Genomic DNA, 19,723 nt, shown 5'->3' with positions numbered 1-19,723 from the left:
GTTTTTTTTTTAATGAACTGTGCATCCATTCTAGTTCGGACTGTGTTTTTATGGAAAGTGAAAACATTTATTTTCTTTTTATATTATTTCGAACTGTATGTTCGAAGAGGGTTTTTATGCCTTGCTATCGAGCTGGGCGTGTGAGTGTATGTTTCACTGTGGGTCGGGGTTTGGGAGAGCGGGGAGCGGAGCTCCACCCGCTCCCCTCCCCTTCCCCCGCGCGTCCCCCGCTCGCCCCTTCTCCTACACCCATTTCCGTTGTTTTTACCCTCGCCTTCCGTTGGTGTTAGGGCCTCCGGCCGCGGCTCACTGCGGTGGCCGCAGGGTGCCGCGGGCTTGCGGGCACCGCAGCGCCGCCGCCGCCTGGGCAATGCCCTGTGGCTAGGGTTAGGGCATAGCCCGCCCTCGCCGCTAAGGGTTAAAATGCATTTTTTGTTTTAAACGTAGTTTAAAAAAAAAACGTAGTTGTTTTAAACGTTATTTTAAATGCATTTTTTTTTGATGTTTTAAATTAGTTTATAAAATGATTTAAAAAAAAAAAAGTATTTTCTTTTATCATTCAAAAAGAAAACATATGATATTTTATATCATTTTAATGATAGTTATTTTAATGTTTGGTATAATTAGAATTGTAAGTGCGATTAAGGTATTATTGCTTAAAAACATAATAGAGAACAATCTGTTATTGGGAAATCGTTTTAATACGATGGAATTCTATCGATGATGTTAAATGCTATATAAGAACATATCAGTTGAGTAATTGAAAAGTAAGTGATATATTTATCGTGGGTGTTTGAATTTAAATGATATGCCTTGGAAGTGATTATCTCCATTTAGATTCTCTTTCTACATTTTTATTTCCGTAATCTGTATTATGTAACTGGAATTGAAATGATAAATCTGTAGAGATTGATTTTAGACCAGTATGTCTATGATGCTTGTTGGAGATTAAATATCTTATTTTAATTGTTTAATGGTTGTCTGAATTTGATTATTATGAATTTGGTTTAAAAAAAAAAAAACTCATTATGGCTTAAATTGCCTGTTCAATGCTTGAACCTTAGGAGTTAGAAAACCAAGAACAACTTATCCCCAGTTGAGGTAGATAACCGTAATCTAGTATAGATCTTGTAGAAAACTTGATCGATTTTAATGTTTAAATCAATTTGAGGAAATATTGTCTTTTCTAATTATTGCCTTGCGAGTTTAATTTCTGATTCGCCTTTAATTATGAAATGGCATGTTTTGCTTTGTTTAGTAGGACCCTGTCGTATGGATGATTTGGTGTTCCTGTTCCAGTCCTCGATTTCGAGTTGACTATTGGTTGTGATAGTGTCATTTTGGTCATATCCTCCTTGTGAGAGTCAAATGATGATTCGTGGTTAACCCTAGTTGTCAGGTCTCTAGTTAGAGTACCGTCAGTAAGTGATTACCTTTGAGTCGTGTTTGACTAGATGATTGTTCTCCTTCTTGAACTCCGTTTGTCTTACCATGTGTATTCCATGGTTTGAGTTCGTCTGAGTTAGTCTAGTGTCGTATGGGAAAGTGGCTTTCGATTGGGGGCCGCGCCCAAAGTGGCTGCTGGATAACCCGTCGAAAGTGAGTCTAATAAGTGATAACCTAAGTAGATTAGAAAATAATCTCTAAATAAGATAATGTGCCTCACACATGGGACGAATGCTATCATAGATTCGGCATGCTGTGAGAAGGCCTGAAATGGCAAACCACCTTCCTTGTCTTCACGAGAGGATGTGTGGGTCCACATGAGGCTTGGATGGGCCGGAAGTTCGGATTAGGTTGCCAGGGTTACCAATGTATGGACCGGGACCTATGAAGACTTGCCATGGTATCCATACCAGGTTGTGTGATGACACTTGTCCCTACGTTCGCTAGTGTGTTGTCGTTTTGTCCTGTTTTGAGTACCTTTGAGAGTCGTCCTTTGTCTCTGTCCTTGTGAGTGTCGGTTTCATGTTAGACCTTGGGTGGTGATGGCTCAGTTTTTTTTGAAATGCTCTCTTGTACCTCTTATTTTAGCTTTGATTATGTTCAGCTGGATCCTGTTCTTTGTAAGGATCGTTTATGTATTATTGACCGCTGTGGTCATTGTATATTGCTTATGTATCGCCTTGATGGCTGGATTGTATAGTGTAACCTCTTGTACTCTTAACCTTTATTATTTATCAGAGGGGGTCTTGCAGTTGAGCAGACCCGGAGATGTAGCCCTTTAGGGGTGAACTCCGAGATCATTTTGGTGTTATGTGATGTATTCTCTTATGTTTCCTTTATTCAGCTTTATCATGTATGATTAACTTATGTTGATGGTTAAGTGGATAATTGGAATTAACTTTAAATGCTTATATTCAATTCTATCTTGAATGCCATGTTGATCGAATGCATAAGCGTTTAGATGAGATTTATCGTAGATGTATGTATGTAATGGTCTTCTAAAATGCAATAAGTTGGAATGCGAAAGAATGTAACTTAGAGTAATGGAATCTACTCAGTTGTTGTTAAGGAATTTAAATATGCTTGGAAAGATCTCTTATGTTTGATGAAATCCTAATGTATTAGATTGTTAGATGTATGGTTTGTAATTTGAAATGAAAAGCTTGAATGAAGATTTTGAATGGATCTTAATGGATGAATCTTTGCTGTGATTATATTTCTGTCCTTTGAAAGAAACTATCCTGATTATGAATTATCTCGTTATTAAGATATTCAGCGTAATGGATTAATTGTGTGAGTTAAATGAATTATGAAATTTAAGTAATCTCGTTGGGAAACTCTCTAGGTGTTAGTTGAAGTCTTCCGCTATGCAATCTAAATCTTTGGTATCTTGTTGCATCTTATGTGTTGTAACTTTAAAAAAAAAAAATTTGCACTCTATTCTTGTGTTATGGCTTAATCCCTTCGGGGTTTCCTGGCGGGGCATTACAGCAACAAACTGTACACAGGTACTTTGGCTTAAGCAAATGTTGAAAGACATAAAGGTAAAATGCAAGGAACCTATTACTAAATATTGTGATAACACTGCAGCAATTGATATATCTAAGAATCCAGTATTACATTCTAAAACAAAACATGTTTCTATCAAAGTAAATTTTCTAAGGGAAAAAGTTGAAGAAAAGGAAATAAAACTGGTTTATGTGAATACTAAAGAACAACTTGTAGATATTTTTACAAAACCTTTGCCTAAGGAAACTTTTGAGTATCTCAGAGATCAGCTCGGAGTCTTATCCCCACCGGTAGAGAGTTAGACAATTGATGATTGTCATCAACTAGCAGAATTAAATGGAAAAATCTTTTATTCCGGTATTTGATGAAGAAGCTACTTCTCAGGGGGAGTAGTTGGCATATTGAATTGGTTGGTATTTTGTATGAACTTGACTTTTTGTGACTTTGGCATTTGATGTCAAATGGGGAGAGATATATGGAAAAACATTAAGGAAAGATATATTGAAAAATGCATCATCTTTTTGAGGAGAGATTGGTATTGAAAATAAATCTTTGAATAAACACATGTTACTCTCAGGGGGAGAAATGGAGATTGTTGATTTTTGTACTTGGCATTTCTATTTTGGCACTTTGATGGTTTTTCCATCTTGTGTTGCCATCAATGCCAAAGGGGGAGATTGTTGGTATTTTGGTATGGTTTTGTCATTGATGTCAACACCTGCTAAATACACCTACTTTGGAGATCCAGCAACATTCACCGGCAATCAGTAAACTATTCAAAACAGTCACTGGTATATGGTTAACCGACAGGATATAATGTTCACCGGTACCTGCATTGACATGGAAGACACTTGGTAATATCGAAGACATCATGTGGACACTTTTCTTTGAAGTAATAATCATTGGCATATTCTTATTTGCATATTTGCTTTTACCAGCAAATAGGTCCAGGTTATCTAGGGTTACACTGGCAGGTTTATCTTTTCCAGATTAGCATGGAATGCTATGGAGATGATTTGTTATTGTTGTAAATACATTAAGCTGACATGTTCAATTGATTATTGCATCAGATATTGTATTATTTGTAAAATGTTTTTATTGTAATATCTTGTAGAGCCGACCTACTAAAATTGGTCTTAGGGTATGGTATAAATGTAAGATCTTATTTGTAAGATCAAGTGGGGAATGCGAAAAAGATTTAAGGAAGGATATATGCGAGATCAAGAAGAGATATACACGAAGACATCATTTGAAGGTGAAGCTAGGTTTTTGTAGAAGCATATCAACATTACACCGATATTGAATCCAGCATATGAAAATGCTATTTTGTGTAGTACATTCTCATTGGATTTAACCATCCAACTGTAGTCAGTGTGACTCCCATCTGTGATTGAGCAGTGAGCTCTAGGCTGTTGGCCTTTCTGCATGTGCAGACCCCTCTTTGTGCACTTACTATCTGCAGTAGTATCATCTGATTGTGGGTAAGGTTTCCCACCGTGGTCTTTCCCCTTACAGGGTTTCCATGTACAAATATTTGTGTCATGTGTTGTGGATGAATTTATGTTTATGTTTCATGCATTAATTCTTACCGATATAGCAATTTTCTGTTAACATTGTTTACCGACATACTTAAATGTCTTACCGGTACTAAGCATTAAGTTGGTTAATAAGATTTTGGTTTAAATTTATTAGACAACTAATTCACCCCCCCCTCTCAGTTGTCCCCGGGACCTACATGCTGCATAGCCTTGTTTATGCATTTGGGGGTCATAAGGAGAGATGATATGGCTTATATGCCTTTGGGGGGGCATAAGGATGTGGGGATGTATTTGTGTTGTATTTGGTTGCCATGAGGTGGCTTGAGATATTCCATGCTTGCAGTCTCCCCAATGGTATTTGGTCCACTTCCACCCTTGGAAAATCATCACAAGTTGTGGTGAAGTGTAGCCTTGGTTGAGAAAATTGTTTGTTGTGTGTTTATCCCTTGCTTGTTGTGGTTGTATGTGTGTAACCCATCTAGTGCTTGGTTCTCCAAGCTCAGGGGTGGCTTCTAGTAAGCCTAGGCTGGGAGGTGAGCACTCCATGGTCAAGCCTTATGTTATAATTGCAAGTTTCTTGGGATGGGAAGGAAAAAGAAAGATAGAAGTTACTGGTTTTAACTTGAGTTGAAGAAAAGATTAGGAAAAGAGACGATGTATTTATGTTGTAGCTATGTAAAGGAAAGCTGAATGTTGTATTTATTTTTGAAAAAAAAAGAATGTATCCATTTTATATTCAAGTCCTCATTCAAAAAGAGAGACTAGTTGGGTTTCATACCCATTTGTAATGATAACTACATCCTATTCTAAATATGCTTTTAAGAAGTGCTTATTTCTATTAAGTTACTTTTGCAAAATGAAATGTATATTCTTTTATTGAGTCCCTATAGATACTAAAATGATGTTTTGATGCATTCTTGTTATATTGGAATATAAAAGTTCATTTTATTCCTTCATGCAAATTGAAATTTTGGAAATGGGAAAAGCAAGCATTTAGGCCTATTTGAGATAGATTCAAATACAATAAATGGTTAAATAGGGTTAATATGCCTACCTCTAAATTGATTTTTAATGTTTCCTAGGCTAAAGCAGTTGTTGTTAGTATTTACTACATTTTGTCATTTCATTTACTAGCAAAAAATATATCTTATTTATTACAATCTGTCATTTTAATTACTGCAAAAAAAAACAAAAAACCTAGATTTTATACCCTATTTCTAAAGTTAGCAACTAGTTGTCAAAAGAAAGATACAATGCATTATTTTAAATCTGTTTGTTTAGAAAACTTGCTGTTAAGTGTCTTTTAAAAGAAAGAAGAAAAAAATATTTACAAATTTAATTAGCAGAGGAAATGATTAGTTTGGATTTAATATTTCATATGTAATAGAATTGAAAGCCTAAATATTAGCATAACATAAAATGAAAATATTACCCTTATTATCATGCTACTAATAATTTATTACTTTCTGCATGTTATAACGGGATTAAAAAAAAAAGAACAGAATGCTTAAGTGTGTGCATCTATATATATATATATATATATATATATACACACACACACACACATATACAAATACATATACATATACATATACATATACATATACATATATATATATATGTATATATATATATATATAAGTGTTTGAATATATATATATAAAATAAGTGTTTGAATTTTTTTTTTTTAAAAAAAAAAAAAACTAAAAATTTATTTAAAAAAAAAAGGGGCTGTGTTGAAACCCCCCGGCAGGAGGTCTGGGCGGCTCGGGACCCCTGTGGGCCACGACCCATAGAGGCACCGAGGTGCCACTATGGGCCGAGGCACACAGAGGCACCCGCGGCGCCGCTGCAGGCCGTGAACCGCAGGGGCAGCCTTGGCCGCCACTGCGGGCCGCGTCCTGCAGAGACGCTGTGGCGCCGCTGCGGATCGCGACCTGCAGTGGCACCTAGGCACCGCTGCATGGCCCCGCGGGCAGAACTTCTGCCGCCCCCCCCAATGCCTTGATAAAAAACTCCGCCCTCCTTGGTTTAAAATGCCGCCCTCTGTGAAATCGCCACCCCCTGTGCCTTCCTTGGCCACCGCCTCTTCCACCAACCTGCACACACACACATGCCCTAACCCAACTTTTGGGTTAGGGCAAAACACACATGGATTCATAGAAAAAAAACATGTGTGGGTTATGTCTTTAAAAAAAAAAAAAAGGGTTGGGGTTTTATTATTTTATTATTAAAAAAAAAGGGGGAAACCCTATTCGAATTTTGAATAGGGCATCCCCCCCATAGACTTTAAACATGATTATATTTTTATTTAATAACTCCTTGTAACCCTATATGTAGTTAGATATTCATATATATATATATATATATATATATATAACTTCAAGGAGTAATAGTACATAGTGATATATGCAGTCACATATATAAAGATGACTTATAAATTTAGATTTTAATTGGATTATTTATTCAATTAGTGAAATTACTTTTGTTATTAAGTAGAGTTTTTCTTGGGGCTTTAATTAAAAGCTAGTTTTAGAACCCTTTTTGGGTTTGAACTTTTGGGGAAATAAAAAAATAAAATACTTTGGAAATAGTTAGCCTTAGAAGTTAAATTTTATTGGCCAACTATAATAAAATTTTATAGCACAATTGCACTATGGGATTAATCAACCCTAGAGTCATATTTTAGACAAATTATAATTATTGTTAAAATAAATAATAGGTTTTATAAAGCTAAGTGCTAGGGCCAATTAATTTAATCCCTAGGCAATTAATAGGCTATTTGTGATTAATAAAATCTCTTGCAAATTTATTTAGAGACTCTTGTTTAAGTGAAATTATTATTACTAATTATTTGATGAGATAATAATAATTCTTTGGAGAATTAATATTCCGCATTTAACTTAGATCATCTCACTTACTTGATCTATTGTAAAGATTACTATTAGTTGAAAAGAAAACTAAACTTAGTTAAGACAAGACTTGTTAATGCGTTATTTAGCAAATTTAGATTTATTAGGTTAAGTTAAAAAAAATAAAAAATTATTCCGTTTGTGCCCAAAAGTTTGGGCATGACATAGAATCAAGCATGTTGTTGATCCTCCTATTGAAGAAGTTGCATGTATCATTAATAATTATAAATCTTATAAAAAGAAGTAGAAGATGAGCCTACAATTACTAAATATAGAAGGATTTATGAGAATATATTTTGCATGACTTCTCCACTAGCACTCCAATGACAACTCCAACTCATGTTCCAGTTTTGAACAAAATTCTGCATGACTATAAAAGCCAAGCTCATACAACATGCTCTTCATAGTGCTCACTGAACCTCTATTTCGTAGTAGTTAACTAGAGTCTAGAGGCAAAAACTTGCAAGTTAACTGCAACTCCTAGTTTTAAGTTCTTAATTTAGATTAGGTTTATTTCCTAGAAAGTAGGGTAGAAAACTCTATAAATTGAGAAGTTTGATTCATTTGTAAGGGTCCACAAATTGATGATTTGAGGCCCACTTAGAAATTTTAGATTATTTTGTAGATTGGTATGAACTTAAGTTATTTTCGTTATACATTCTTTGAAATTAATACAAGAAGCAGCTTATAGATTGCCCAATCTATGCATATGTTCTATGAGTTTGTTCTATGTAATCCATTAATATCTATTTTGAAATTAGCAATGTGTTCTAATCTTCCATTTATTTCTTTATGACTCATGTTGCGTACATAAGTGGTGTATGAGAACTACTATGATAGGCAATTATTGTGGTGATATTATTTCCATAAGTCTATGAGGTTGCTGACTTTGCAGGTTTACTGGAGGTCCATTGTTGAATGCTGATTTAGATAATATTTGATAATCTTTTTGGGTTGCAGGGTACTAATTAAGTAGCTCATTAAGTTGTCATTGAATTAGTTCCATTGTTATTTTCTTGTTTCCTTATCTCTTGTAGTTTATTTCCAGAAGAATCTTAAAACCATAAAATACAAAAAAAAGGAAGTGAAGTTAATAACGATTAATGGGATTTAGTTTTAACCAGCAGGCCCCTTAACAGGTACAACCACATCAACCATTGGGAGGATGCCCATCACTGTCAAGACCCAACCATAGAGGCCTTGGATTAATTAGTTCCCCAAAACGTATTGCTTTTTCAGGAGAGGTGGTGAGTGTTCACATTGGCTACCTTACTGTTGGTGAGTTTGTCAAAACAGTCATCAACACAAAGTATAAAGGAAATGAGAGAATGTGTTCAAGAAGTGGCCAATGTATACAAGTATTGTCTCGAATGGCTTGTTGCTATTGAGAATGTCAGAGCTAAAATTGACTCCATTGAGTCTAAGTTGGATTCCCTTGGTAAATCATTTGACATTTTCAATGACAAATATGGTGCATAGAGAAAAAAGATAAATTATTTGTAGTCTGGGCTTATATTCTTCCAAAGATAGCAAGAAGATGCAGTGAATACTTTATGGAGAGTAAAGGAGATGCTGAAGCTATATTTAAATATATTTTTGGTTTTCTTATTGATGCAGAATCTAGAATCTCTGTGTGTCAGATTCCCTTTCTAATTCTATTGATTTGTTGGTGGAGAGTAAGAATATGTGTGAACACCTTATAATGGTTGTGAATTCATGGAAGATCTTTCTTCTGGAACTTAAAGAGAGGTATAATTTTTTTTTCAGGTGAAATGAAATTGAAACATTCTTTTTGGGAAGCATAGGTTTTGGTAACCTTTTTATTGTTACCCTTTATCCTTAATGTCAAAGGGGGAGAAATATAGAGATATTATTTAAGGGAGAGATATGGTATACATATGTATAGATAAAGTAGAGAATAGAGAATAAGTGTTTTTCCATCAATGAAAAAAGAGGAGATTGTTAGCAATATATGTTTGGTTGTCATTAATGTCAATCCAGTGTGTAGATGTCTAAATTAATTTAAGCCTTTCTACATAATTAATTAATTTAATTATGTTTACTCATGTTCTTAAAATTAATTAAATCAAATTTAATTAAATTTATCACTATAGTCCTGTAGTTAATTTATCAATAAATTAATTATTTTCTCATTATTCTATAGTCATTTATAATAATAATTTCTTATAAGACCCCTTAGTTAATTCATTCTAATTAATTAACCTAACTGAAGTGATTCCTACAAATTACTTTTTCTAATCTTAATTTAGCCTAATTAATTCCTCTACAACAATGCTTATCATTATCCCTCAATTTTATATTCCTTCACTCATTCTCTCTCCTCATGTCACATCCTCCAAACTTTCCCACTTGTATCCTAATATCTCATTAACCCACCTAATCACCTCTTTTAATCATTTGAACATTTCTAATCCCCAAGATTAGGAGCAAGTCAACTCTCTGTCATAAATGGATTTCCCCTCTCACCTTACAAAACTTAAATGCACCCACTTTGGTGATGTCAAAGGGTTTCAAATCCTTTGCACATCCTCATGCCCTCTCTTCCGAAGGAATTTTTAATTCATTTTTCCTTTAGATTCTTTATTCTTAGAATTTTTAATTCCTTTCCTCATTCCTTAAAGAGTTTTATATTCCTTTCTCTTTTCCCAATGTACTTGGGGATCTCTTCCCCATGTACCTCATGGGATGTGGAGACAAGAAATGCCTTTATGGAAAATATCTTGAACCCCACGCCTTGTCCTCTCAATCCTCTCCCACCTTCTTTCAATCCTATCCCTTCATTCCAAATCAATCTTGGCCCTTTATTTGGACCTCCTCCAATCTATAAACTGGAGTATCCTCCCTTCATAATTCATCTCATCTTTATGCAAGTTCATGTTGTCAAAATAGGGTTTAGAATCATCCATAGCACCCTTATGCTGCCAAATTCATCCCATCTATCTATCAAGATCCTTTGTTGTTGTGTAGTGTAGATCAATCCACATCCCAATCCAATCAAGTGAGGAAGGGGCACATTCCTTGCTTCACCAAAGGTTCAATCCGAAGGAGAAGAGAAGGTATAAACATTTCATTTGCATGCAATTGAGTTGTTTTGTGTTTTTTATATTTATTGTATGCACTTGAATCATCTAACACCTTTGCTTGTCTCCATTTTGGCATGCCTGGTGGGACTCACGTCCTTAGAAAATAACCCTTTTTTTTGTGTGGTTTTTAATCATTTTCTCACAAGTGTAGGGGATCGACGTTCGAAAATACACTTCGGTGTCTTTTTAGACTACTGCGACATCTACCCTGTGCTAGAACGATGTGTAATGCCCCGCCAGGAAACCCCTAAGGGTTTAAGTTAAAAACACTCAAATAGAGTGTGAATATTTTTTTTTTTAAATAATAATTAAGAGCGTTAATGAAAAGTTACAACATGAAGATAATTTGGAGTTATCTGAAACTTAGATAGCACAGCGGACGACTAAATGATCCTAAGGAGTTTCCCAACGCGATTACATAACCTAACACCTAACTCAACTTGCGTCAATTGATCCATTAATCTGGATATCTTAATTGTGAGATAATGCATAAGACATGATTATATATATGTTCAATGAATTGACGTCTTAGAATTTTAGGAAGCGTACATTTACTTTGGGTGGTTAGGAGGCCATCGTGAGGTTATTTACTCAAAGCACATTAACACCTATTTAATTTAAGAGGCCTCCCATAAGGTTCGATGTGATATATATAACGAAGTTCATTCATTGGTTTTAAGATAACCACCCACATTTGATATCTTTCTTAAATATTTAAAGTATGGCTAATAAGATGAGATTCGTTCATTAAGGATTAAACTTCCATTAATAGAGTGAGGTTCCCTCATTTGATTTCAAACGTAACCAACTAATGAGTCATAGTTCTTTTATGGAGGATAAAATGTAATTAGCCATAGCGTTCTTTCATTGGAGTTAAATTAATGCTAATAGATGGTGCTCAATTCATTAAGGTGAAGATGTACTAGGGCCACATGAGTTCATCCCTTTAATTAAAATTTAGTCAGCACGATGATATTCAATCTTTGAGGACTAAAAATGTAAGTTCATAGTGACATCCTCCCATTAGGATTAGGGTATAACTATCTTATTGCATGCCACTCTTTTTAGTAAATGAAGTTAATATGAAAGGGTACATTTACCAAGATTAAGATATAAACAACTATATGAATACTTCCCATTTAGTTCAATTTTAGCAATCATAAGAGATTCTTTTATTAGGGTTATAATTATGGATAAATAGTTGAGTACTTCCAATTTTCAAGTTAATTTTGGTAAGGTTTATTTGTTAAGATTAAAACATAAATAACTAAACAAATTTATCCAATATAGTGAAGTATGATTAACATGGCGATACTCATTTAAGAGGATAAAAAGTAAATAAATACATGATGTTCATCCATTAGATTTCAATCTAGGAATTATAACATTAATTCTAACTTTGTTTTCCAATTCACATTCGTTCCATTTATATGCTTAATAACAAGTTAATCCAATAATGTAACCCAACAAGATTCTTTCCACTGATACTACTTTTAATTCACAATTTCAAAATACTTTTCCATAATCTTAATTACAATCTTTCATGAACCTGATTACTACATTTGTCAAGATGAATAATTTTATGCACTTAGATTTAAATTCGTTAATTTCCCATCATACACTTTACAAGATAACAACCATATATGATAACTCAAAGCATGAAACGAAGGAAGCTAAAACATCGCATAACACCGATATGATCTTGGAGTTCACCCCTAAAGGGCTACATCTCTGGGTCTGCTCAACTGCAAGACCCCTTTGGTATTATATCGTTAGGAATACATAATTTATAAGTCTTTTACATCTTTGCCACTTAGGCGAATACAATCAATATACAACAGACACCTCGGTCGGAATTTACATAATGATCCCTTTTGAAGCGGATCCAACTGAACACATCAAGGCAATTACGAGTTCAAATGACTGACAATACTCTGACTAGGGGCGTAATCGGCTATGACCAACACAAATAACCAGATGACAGGGTCCAAACACAAACCTAGCAAGACGTGCTACTATAACAGACACATCGATTTCCAAAATTATAGGCCCTACTCTAGCGTTAACGGGTAATTACAAAATTTTCCTAAGTTGACTTAAGCACCTAGGCAGATTAATTAAATCTTAGATAAGCACTAATGACAAGTTAGTTTTACAACAATAATCTGACCCCTTGATAACGATACAAAAAAAACAACCCTCTCACTACAAGAGCAAAATACATTAAGAGTGAATGGAGAAATGGAAAAATCGTTTCCGAGCTAAATTAAGCCTCTATTGCATACATTTAAAAATTAAAGACCATTACCCCCATTCAATCTACTCATTTTCATATAGTCAATTATCATTCGATTTAAAAATACAATGAAAGTCATTGCTATATTAAAGCCCAAAAATCTATATATGTAGATGATAATATATACATTTATCCCCCCTTTTTTTTTAAAACAAAACACATTATTTACTAAAATAAAAATCTCAACTCTTTTTTTTTTTATAATACAAAATATTACCCAAAGTATATTTTATTGTATTCTATTATTTTATTTTATTTTTATTTTTAAATAATAAAAAGAAGTTTAAAACTAAAGTAGACTAAAAACTAAAAAAAATAATTAATAAAAGGAAGGGACACTGCGGGCCCCACCTTCCAACACGGAAGTGGCGAAAGTCCGCAGCTCCCGCGCGGCCCTGCTGTGGCATAGGGTTTCCCTGCGGCCATAGTGCACGCAGGGCTTCCCTGCGGCCACTGTGGTCGCAGGTTTTACCCTGCGGCCATAGTGAACGCAGGGTTCCCTGCGGCCACTGTGGACGTAGGGGATTCCCTGCGGGCCACGGCGTGGGGGAGAAATGGGGGAGGGGGCGGCGGCGCTAGCCGAGCTTCAGCTCCTCCGCCCGCCAAACCCTAACCCCCAAAAATATATATTTTTTTTGTTTATTTTTTTTTTGGTATAAATTTTTTTCTACTCAGTCTAGTTTCGTCCCAAACCAAATTTTACTTTATTATTATTTTTTTTTAAAGTAAACACAAAATGAAATAACTAACTCACATAAATCCTCATACCCCTATTTTCCCACAGCCACAAATATTTTCCAGATTATTTAAGCAATAGATTTGAGGAATATTTTTTTTTTTTCTTCTTTCCAAAAAGCCCAAGAAACCATGGTCAATCTTAAACCAAGAACAACCAAGCCTTCAACAAAACTGAAAACTAAATCTTAAGAACACTCATGGGTAGCATTCCTTTCTATTTTTCCAGCATTTCATGGAGAGCATAACATTAAACAAAAGGGTAGATTGGAATCCTACCTCCAAACGCATTCCGGGAAGAGATTTTTGACGAAGAGCTCCACCTGCAACTCCAAGCAAATCCCCCCCTTTTTTCCAAAATTTCCCCCATCTCCATTTTTTTCCAACAAAATCCTCCCTCTAGAAAGAACCCCCCAAAAACATTTCAAAACTAGGTTAAATGAGAAACCCTATTTTTGCCCTAATTTTCAATTTCGAATTTAGGCATTTTTATTTTTAAAATAAAAGAAACATGAAAATGGAAACCATTATTTTCCACTGCTCAATAAATCTAACTTGTTTTATTCTAATTAAAATTAACATGCTTCTATTTCTTATTTAATTCTAATTTTAATCTCTCAATATCAATTTAGGCCTACATTTATATTTTGAACTGTTAACAAGGGTGAGATATTTAAATTAATTTAAATCTCAAAAATCAATCCTTTATACTATATCAATTTGCAAGTAAAAAGAATAATTTCCTTTTAAATAATAAAATTTACCCTTTCTCTTCCAACATGTGAAAATGATTAATTTATTTCTATTTCTCAAATGACTTTAAATCTTTCCTTTCTAAAACGCATAGCTCATTAAATTCGTTATTATTAAATTTAACTATTAAATTGACTCGCTATAACATAATAAAGCGACCTTTTTAAATAAATGACTAATCTAATGCAAGAGTCTTATTTATTCTAATTTCTCAACTACAAATGCGTAAATGAGCACACTAATCGAAGTTAAATACCTTAAGCTTGCTACAATAATAATTAAAGCAATCTCTTTAAATTAACGATTAATCGTATAAAAGAAAACTACCTATTTTAAATTTCTAAATTACAAATGCACACATCCACACATTAATTGAATTGAATATTTGGGATAACAAACTCCACTTACCCCACGCTAGGCATGCAAATCGAGGAAGTCCACCAAACCACACGACACGCAACCCAACGAAAAGAAAGCCCCATGAACCACACACGATGCTCACTTGACCATGGCTAAGGCAAGATGAGAGTTTTATGACCCCCAATTCCGAATTCTGAAGGTGGAGGAGGTATACTCAACCCTACAATTGCCAAAGGAGATGAACCTCGCCCTAGGCGGTGTTGTACCTGCAATCTCCTGCACCCATGAATTCATGCAAGCATACATATACATATACATATTTAAATGAAGGCGTTAGCTCGAGATTTATCACAAGAGTTAGGAACCAATTACATTTACACAAGAATCAATGCCAAAGCACAATAATAGGTATGCATGATTATTTATATCATCTAAACTACACATTGCATCACGGTTAACCTACCATTCAAGAATGCCACATAGGAAGTCAATCAAGGTCAAACGGGTTTTACAAGTCCGACTAGGGTAGGGGCATTACACGATGTCTTTGTTCAAAATTTGAATTTTCCCATTGATCGTTTCTTGCAGGTTCACAGATCGACATCTACGCACAACTCAATCGACATCTCCTTTTTTTTGAGTTTGCTTATTTTTTATATTAGTTCGCTTTTAATCAATTATAAAATACAAAAAATCACAATATAAGGTTAAAAATCACAAAAACACTTAGATTAGTATTTTTATTTTTGAAACATTCAAATTTTTAATAGTAAATTTAGAATTTTTAGGCTAATTAGATAATATTTTTTAGGATTTAGTGCTTTGGCATCTACACAGATGTCGACATTTGTGTTGTAGAATGGTGTCTCTGCCTAACTGTTTTCTTGATTTTTAAATTTTAAATTTTAAATTTTCTCGGCTAACATTTTCCGTAGGACACCTACTTTAGTTTCTACACAGACGGTAATGTCTATTTTGAGACTTTTTGGCATCTCTGTAGGTATACATTTCCATCCTCTTTTCAAACCACATTCTATCTCTACTTTCTAGGTTTGGGCCTTAAATCAACGTTTGTGCATACATTGGTGTCTGTGCCCGTACTTTAGCGTCTACATCGAGGTATATACATTTTTTGTGCTACTAATTAGATTTGGGTTTCATATGTTTTTTCATTGGTCAAGACTATTTATCAAACTACTAACATTGGTCTTTGCAGCCCGTTTGTCAAAGATTATTACACTAGTTTAGTTTGCTTTCATTGAATTTATAATAGATAACATTGTAGATAGCTATTGTTTCTGGGTATGATTGTGTGTGTTCTTTTTCATCAATGTTTTAGATCACACTAAAAAAATCAATGTTTTCCATGTCTTGTGCACTTGTACATTTTGTAGGGTGGACCCACCATCACATCTATTATCTGTTAGAATGTGCTGATATGGGGAGTAAACTAAGAGGGGGGGTGAATCAGTTTACTAACAATATCATCAATCAATTCAATTATAAACCTTAAACCAGAGAACAACACAATGAATATTATGACATAAAAGCACAACACACATAACACCAATATTTTGATATGGAAAACCTGGAAAGAGAAAAACCACGGTGGGAAACCCTATGCACAATAAAATGAATAATTACAATGGGGTCTGAACTTGCAAAAAGGCCAATAGCCTAGAGCACATTGCTCATCACAAAGGGAAGTCATATTGACTTACATAATCATCAAACTACTATTTGAAAATCGATGAACTGTGAAAGTAGCATCTACAAATGCCTGATACAATTCTAGTTAAGCACTGATGTTTGCTCTGCAATACAAAACCTCTCCAACCTTCGCTGAAATGATATGACTTTATTTGCACATAATCCTTTCTTTGATAATGCAAACTTAACCACCCAAAACCATCAATCATACAAATTACATGAATAAGTCACCTATAAATACAGATCATCAACCTTGTTGACAAGGTCGGCTAAACCCTAAACCCATAAACCCATAATTATAAAAATTACATCACACAATACCACCAGACCAATATTATGATTTACATTACATAGCATGGTCCTAAATCAAGTAACCAAACAATTATATCTATCAGGAATTCCACTAAGACCAAAATCCAACACGCTTCACTTGCCGATGGAAATCCTCAGTGAAAGTTTAACCGGATCCAAATAGGACCACCATAATAACACACCATCCAATGCAATGTAAACAAACACTTGGGATATGATAAAGAAGCACCAACAACATGATAGAAACTGATTCCATAAGCCAAACCCAAAATCCACTGATGAAGTCACCAAAAAATGCATACCGATAAAGCTAACTAGGAACGCTAGGCAAGCCAGTAAAGCTAAAAGCTAATCGGGTACCAAAAGTGATAACCAAATCATGAAACCACTAGAATATAGCAGGAATATAACCATCAAAATAAGCATCCAAAACCAATTCCAGTGGTCTGATCATACCGGATAAAAAACACAACCAAAACCAAACAGATCACCAAGACTAACTGGGATAGATCTAACTGGGATAGTCTCCAACTGGGATATAGTGTTGACATAAATGACAATACTTAACCAAATACAACATAATGCCAACATTATCCTCTCCCCTCTCCTTCATGGAGCTTGCATGAAGAGAAAGATGATTGACAACATTCGCCTTTTCTTTTAGTTGTTGAGGGGTATCTTTGAGTGGGGATTTCATCACCCCACAAGGGTATCTCGAATTGGGACACATCAGGGATATTGAATCTCCTAGCTTAATCTTAAGTGATGTATTTTGAGCCTCTATACACAAATCTTGTTAAAATAGCCGGAGTTCTAAGTGAATTCTACGTATGTGGAGGCCTTCTCTGCATTGATAGTCTTAGTTAGAGTCTTAAGTGGCTTGCTTCCCAAATTCATTGTTGGACTGGATTCATCAAAAAATTACTAAGAACCTTGTCCTAGTAGCCCAAATCCCACATTTGATGGTTCAGGGAGTGCGGATCGTACCCCATATACACCTCTCATGTACCCATTCAAGATGAGATAGGAATTCCTTGGTTAAAATATCTTCAGATCTTTGGGGTAAGGGAATTTGGTATGCTTGAGAAGTGACTATTGTGGAGTGGATCTAGTGCTACCAGAATCTCTAGCCGTCTGCTTGTTTGAGGTATTTCTATATAGAAAGAGGCCCCATTGAATGGTTTCCATTTTCTAGCCTAAGTTGTATGTTTTCAAGTGTCTTTGTTATGCAAAAAAGTAATTTTGTTTGGGATAATCTAGCCCCCCTCACTTTCACACTTATTATAAAACATTATCCTTGGCCAATGTGCTTGGCATTGTTTTATTTCTCTTGAAAATAGTAGTCACATTCCATCCTCCCCAATATTTGACCAATTTCACTCATGCACCATTAAAAAAAATCTCTCAAACATCCTGAAAGGTCCATTTACTGCCAAGTGAAGAAGAATAAACCTAGCTATAAACAAATCCTCAAGTGACAATTTTTTGTACATCAACTGCAAGCTCTTGTTGAAACATTGAAACTTCTTGAATTGTTTCCACAATTACCTACATGGTTACAAAAATTGAGTTTGATGAGGAACCTTTGAGAATCCAAACTTTCCATCAAAGATCAGGTTTATACCAAAGCATAAATAGGAGTGGTCGCATCCTGTTGTCCAACTTTCCCTACCTGAAAATAACTTATTGAGTCATCTACCTATCTAAGGTAACCTTCATTTCCTTCCATTTTTTTCTTTCAATCTATCTTTTCATCCGTAATCACTCACATATTTCACCTCTAAGGACATAACACACAAATCAATCAATCCTCTATTTTCAATCTCAATCAATCATTCAATCACCTCTTTGAAAAAGTCTGAATTAGACCTTTTATCATTAATCAAATCCATAATTATCCTTGTGCTTGAGAAAAAATATACCTTAAGTATATTTCTTAATTTATCCTAATCATTTGGGTTGATCAAAACCCTTAATCCTTTGCCTAATTTTTCTTAGGAATGAAGTCTATCCTAAGTACAAGAGGGCTTGATTGAGCTTAACCTAAGGTTTGAGTTTGGCCTAGCTTGGTTGTTACCTTTCTTTGTGGCCCCTATTCTATCTAGGTCTTAATCCAAGGGCTACGATATCATACAATCCATTTCATCCTATTCCAGGACCATCCAAATAAGTTTTCATCCAATCAAAAACTTGCTAAGTCATTTTCGTCACTCTTTCTCCCTAGATCTGACCTATTCCATAATCCTTTTCATCTTCCATCTTTGAGGTTACCAATGTATGGTCTTGACTCACTCACAAAAATTAAAAATGGCCACCAAAGGCAATGAAATGCCTGAGACTAGACACATCTTTGACCAAGATCCATAAGAAGAAGAACAACTCGTTGACCAACCTGAGCTTTCTCCGCGTGTGCAACCCTCTATAGAGGATTCTTACAATCAAGAGATGATGGAAATATTTTTGAAATCCAATCCTAATGGGATCGTATCTTAACTCATTATCCAAGTGGTGCGGGAGCACCTTAAATTTTTTGAAGACTACTTGAGTAATGAAGGCTCTTAGAAGTGTTTATAGGCTCTTTCAAGACCATTTATTTTGTTTTGATTAGCCATGTAAGGCTTTGATACCATTTTTTATAGTGTGAACTTCCTAGGATCTATTTGGTCAACCATGGTCAAATTACATCCAACATGCCTAAATGAGGAAAGAAATGTATTTTGGATTCTATGTGGCCTATTTGTAAGGTTTGTGATGTGTCCTAATAGGTTACATAAGGGAAAAGTCATAGATTGTGAAGTTTGTGCAAAGTTGTCAAATTTGATGACAACTTTGTTGTCAATTTGTTGTGACTTTGTAACTAATATCTCTCCAACGACTACCTAATTCAAAATTTAGTTGGATTTAGTTGAGGAGGTTGGAGAAACCTTGTTTAAATCCTTGGAGGTTGAGAAGAATGATGATGATGAAGTTTGGATGTAAGACAGTGATAAGATTTTAGTAAACACTTAGAAATTTCTATAAATTTGATGTAACAATTTCTTGTATGGT

Source organism: Cryptomeria japonica, chromosome 2, assembly GCF_030272615.1.
Source record: "Cryptomeria japonica chromosome 2, Sugi_1.0, whole genome shotgun sequence".
NCBI classification, from domain to species: Eukaryota; Viridiplantae; Streptophyta; class Pinopsida; order Cupressales; family Cupressaceae; genus Cryptomeria; species Cryptomeria japonica.
Note: the sequence above shows the minus strand (reverse complement) of the source record.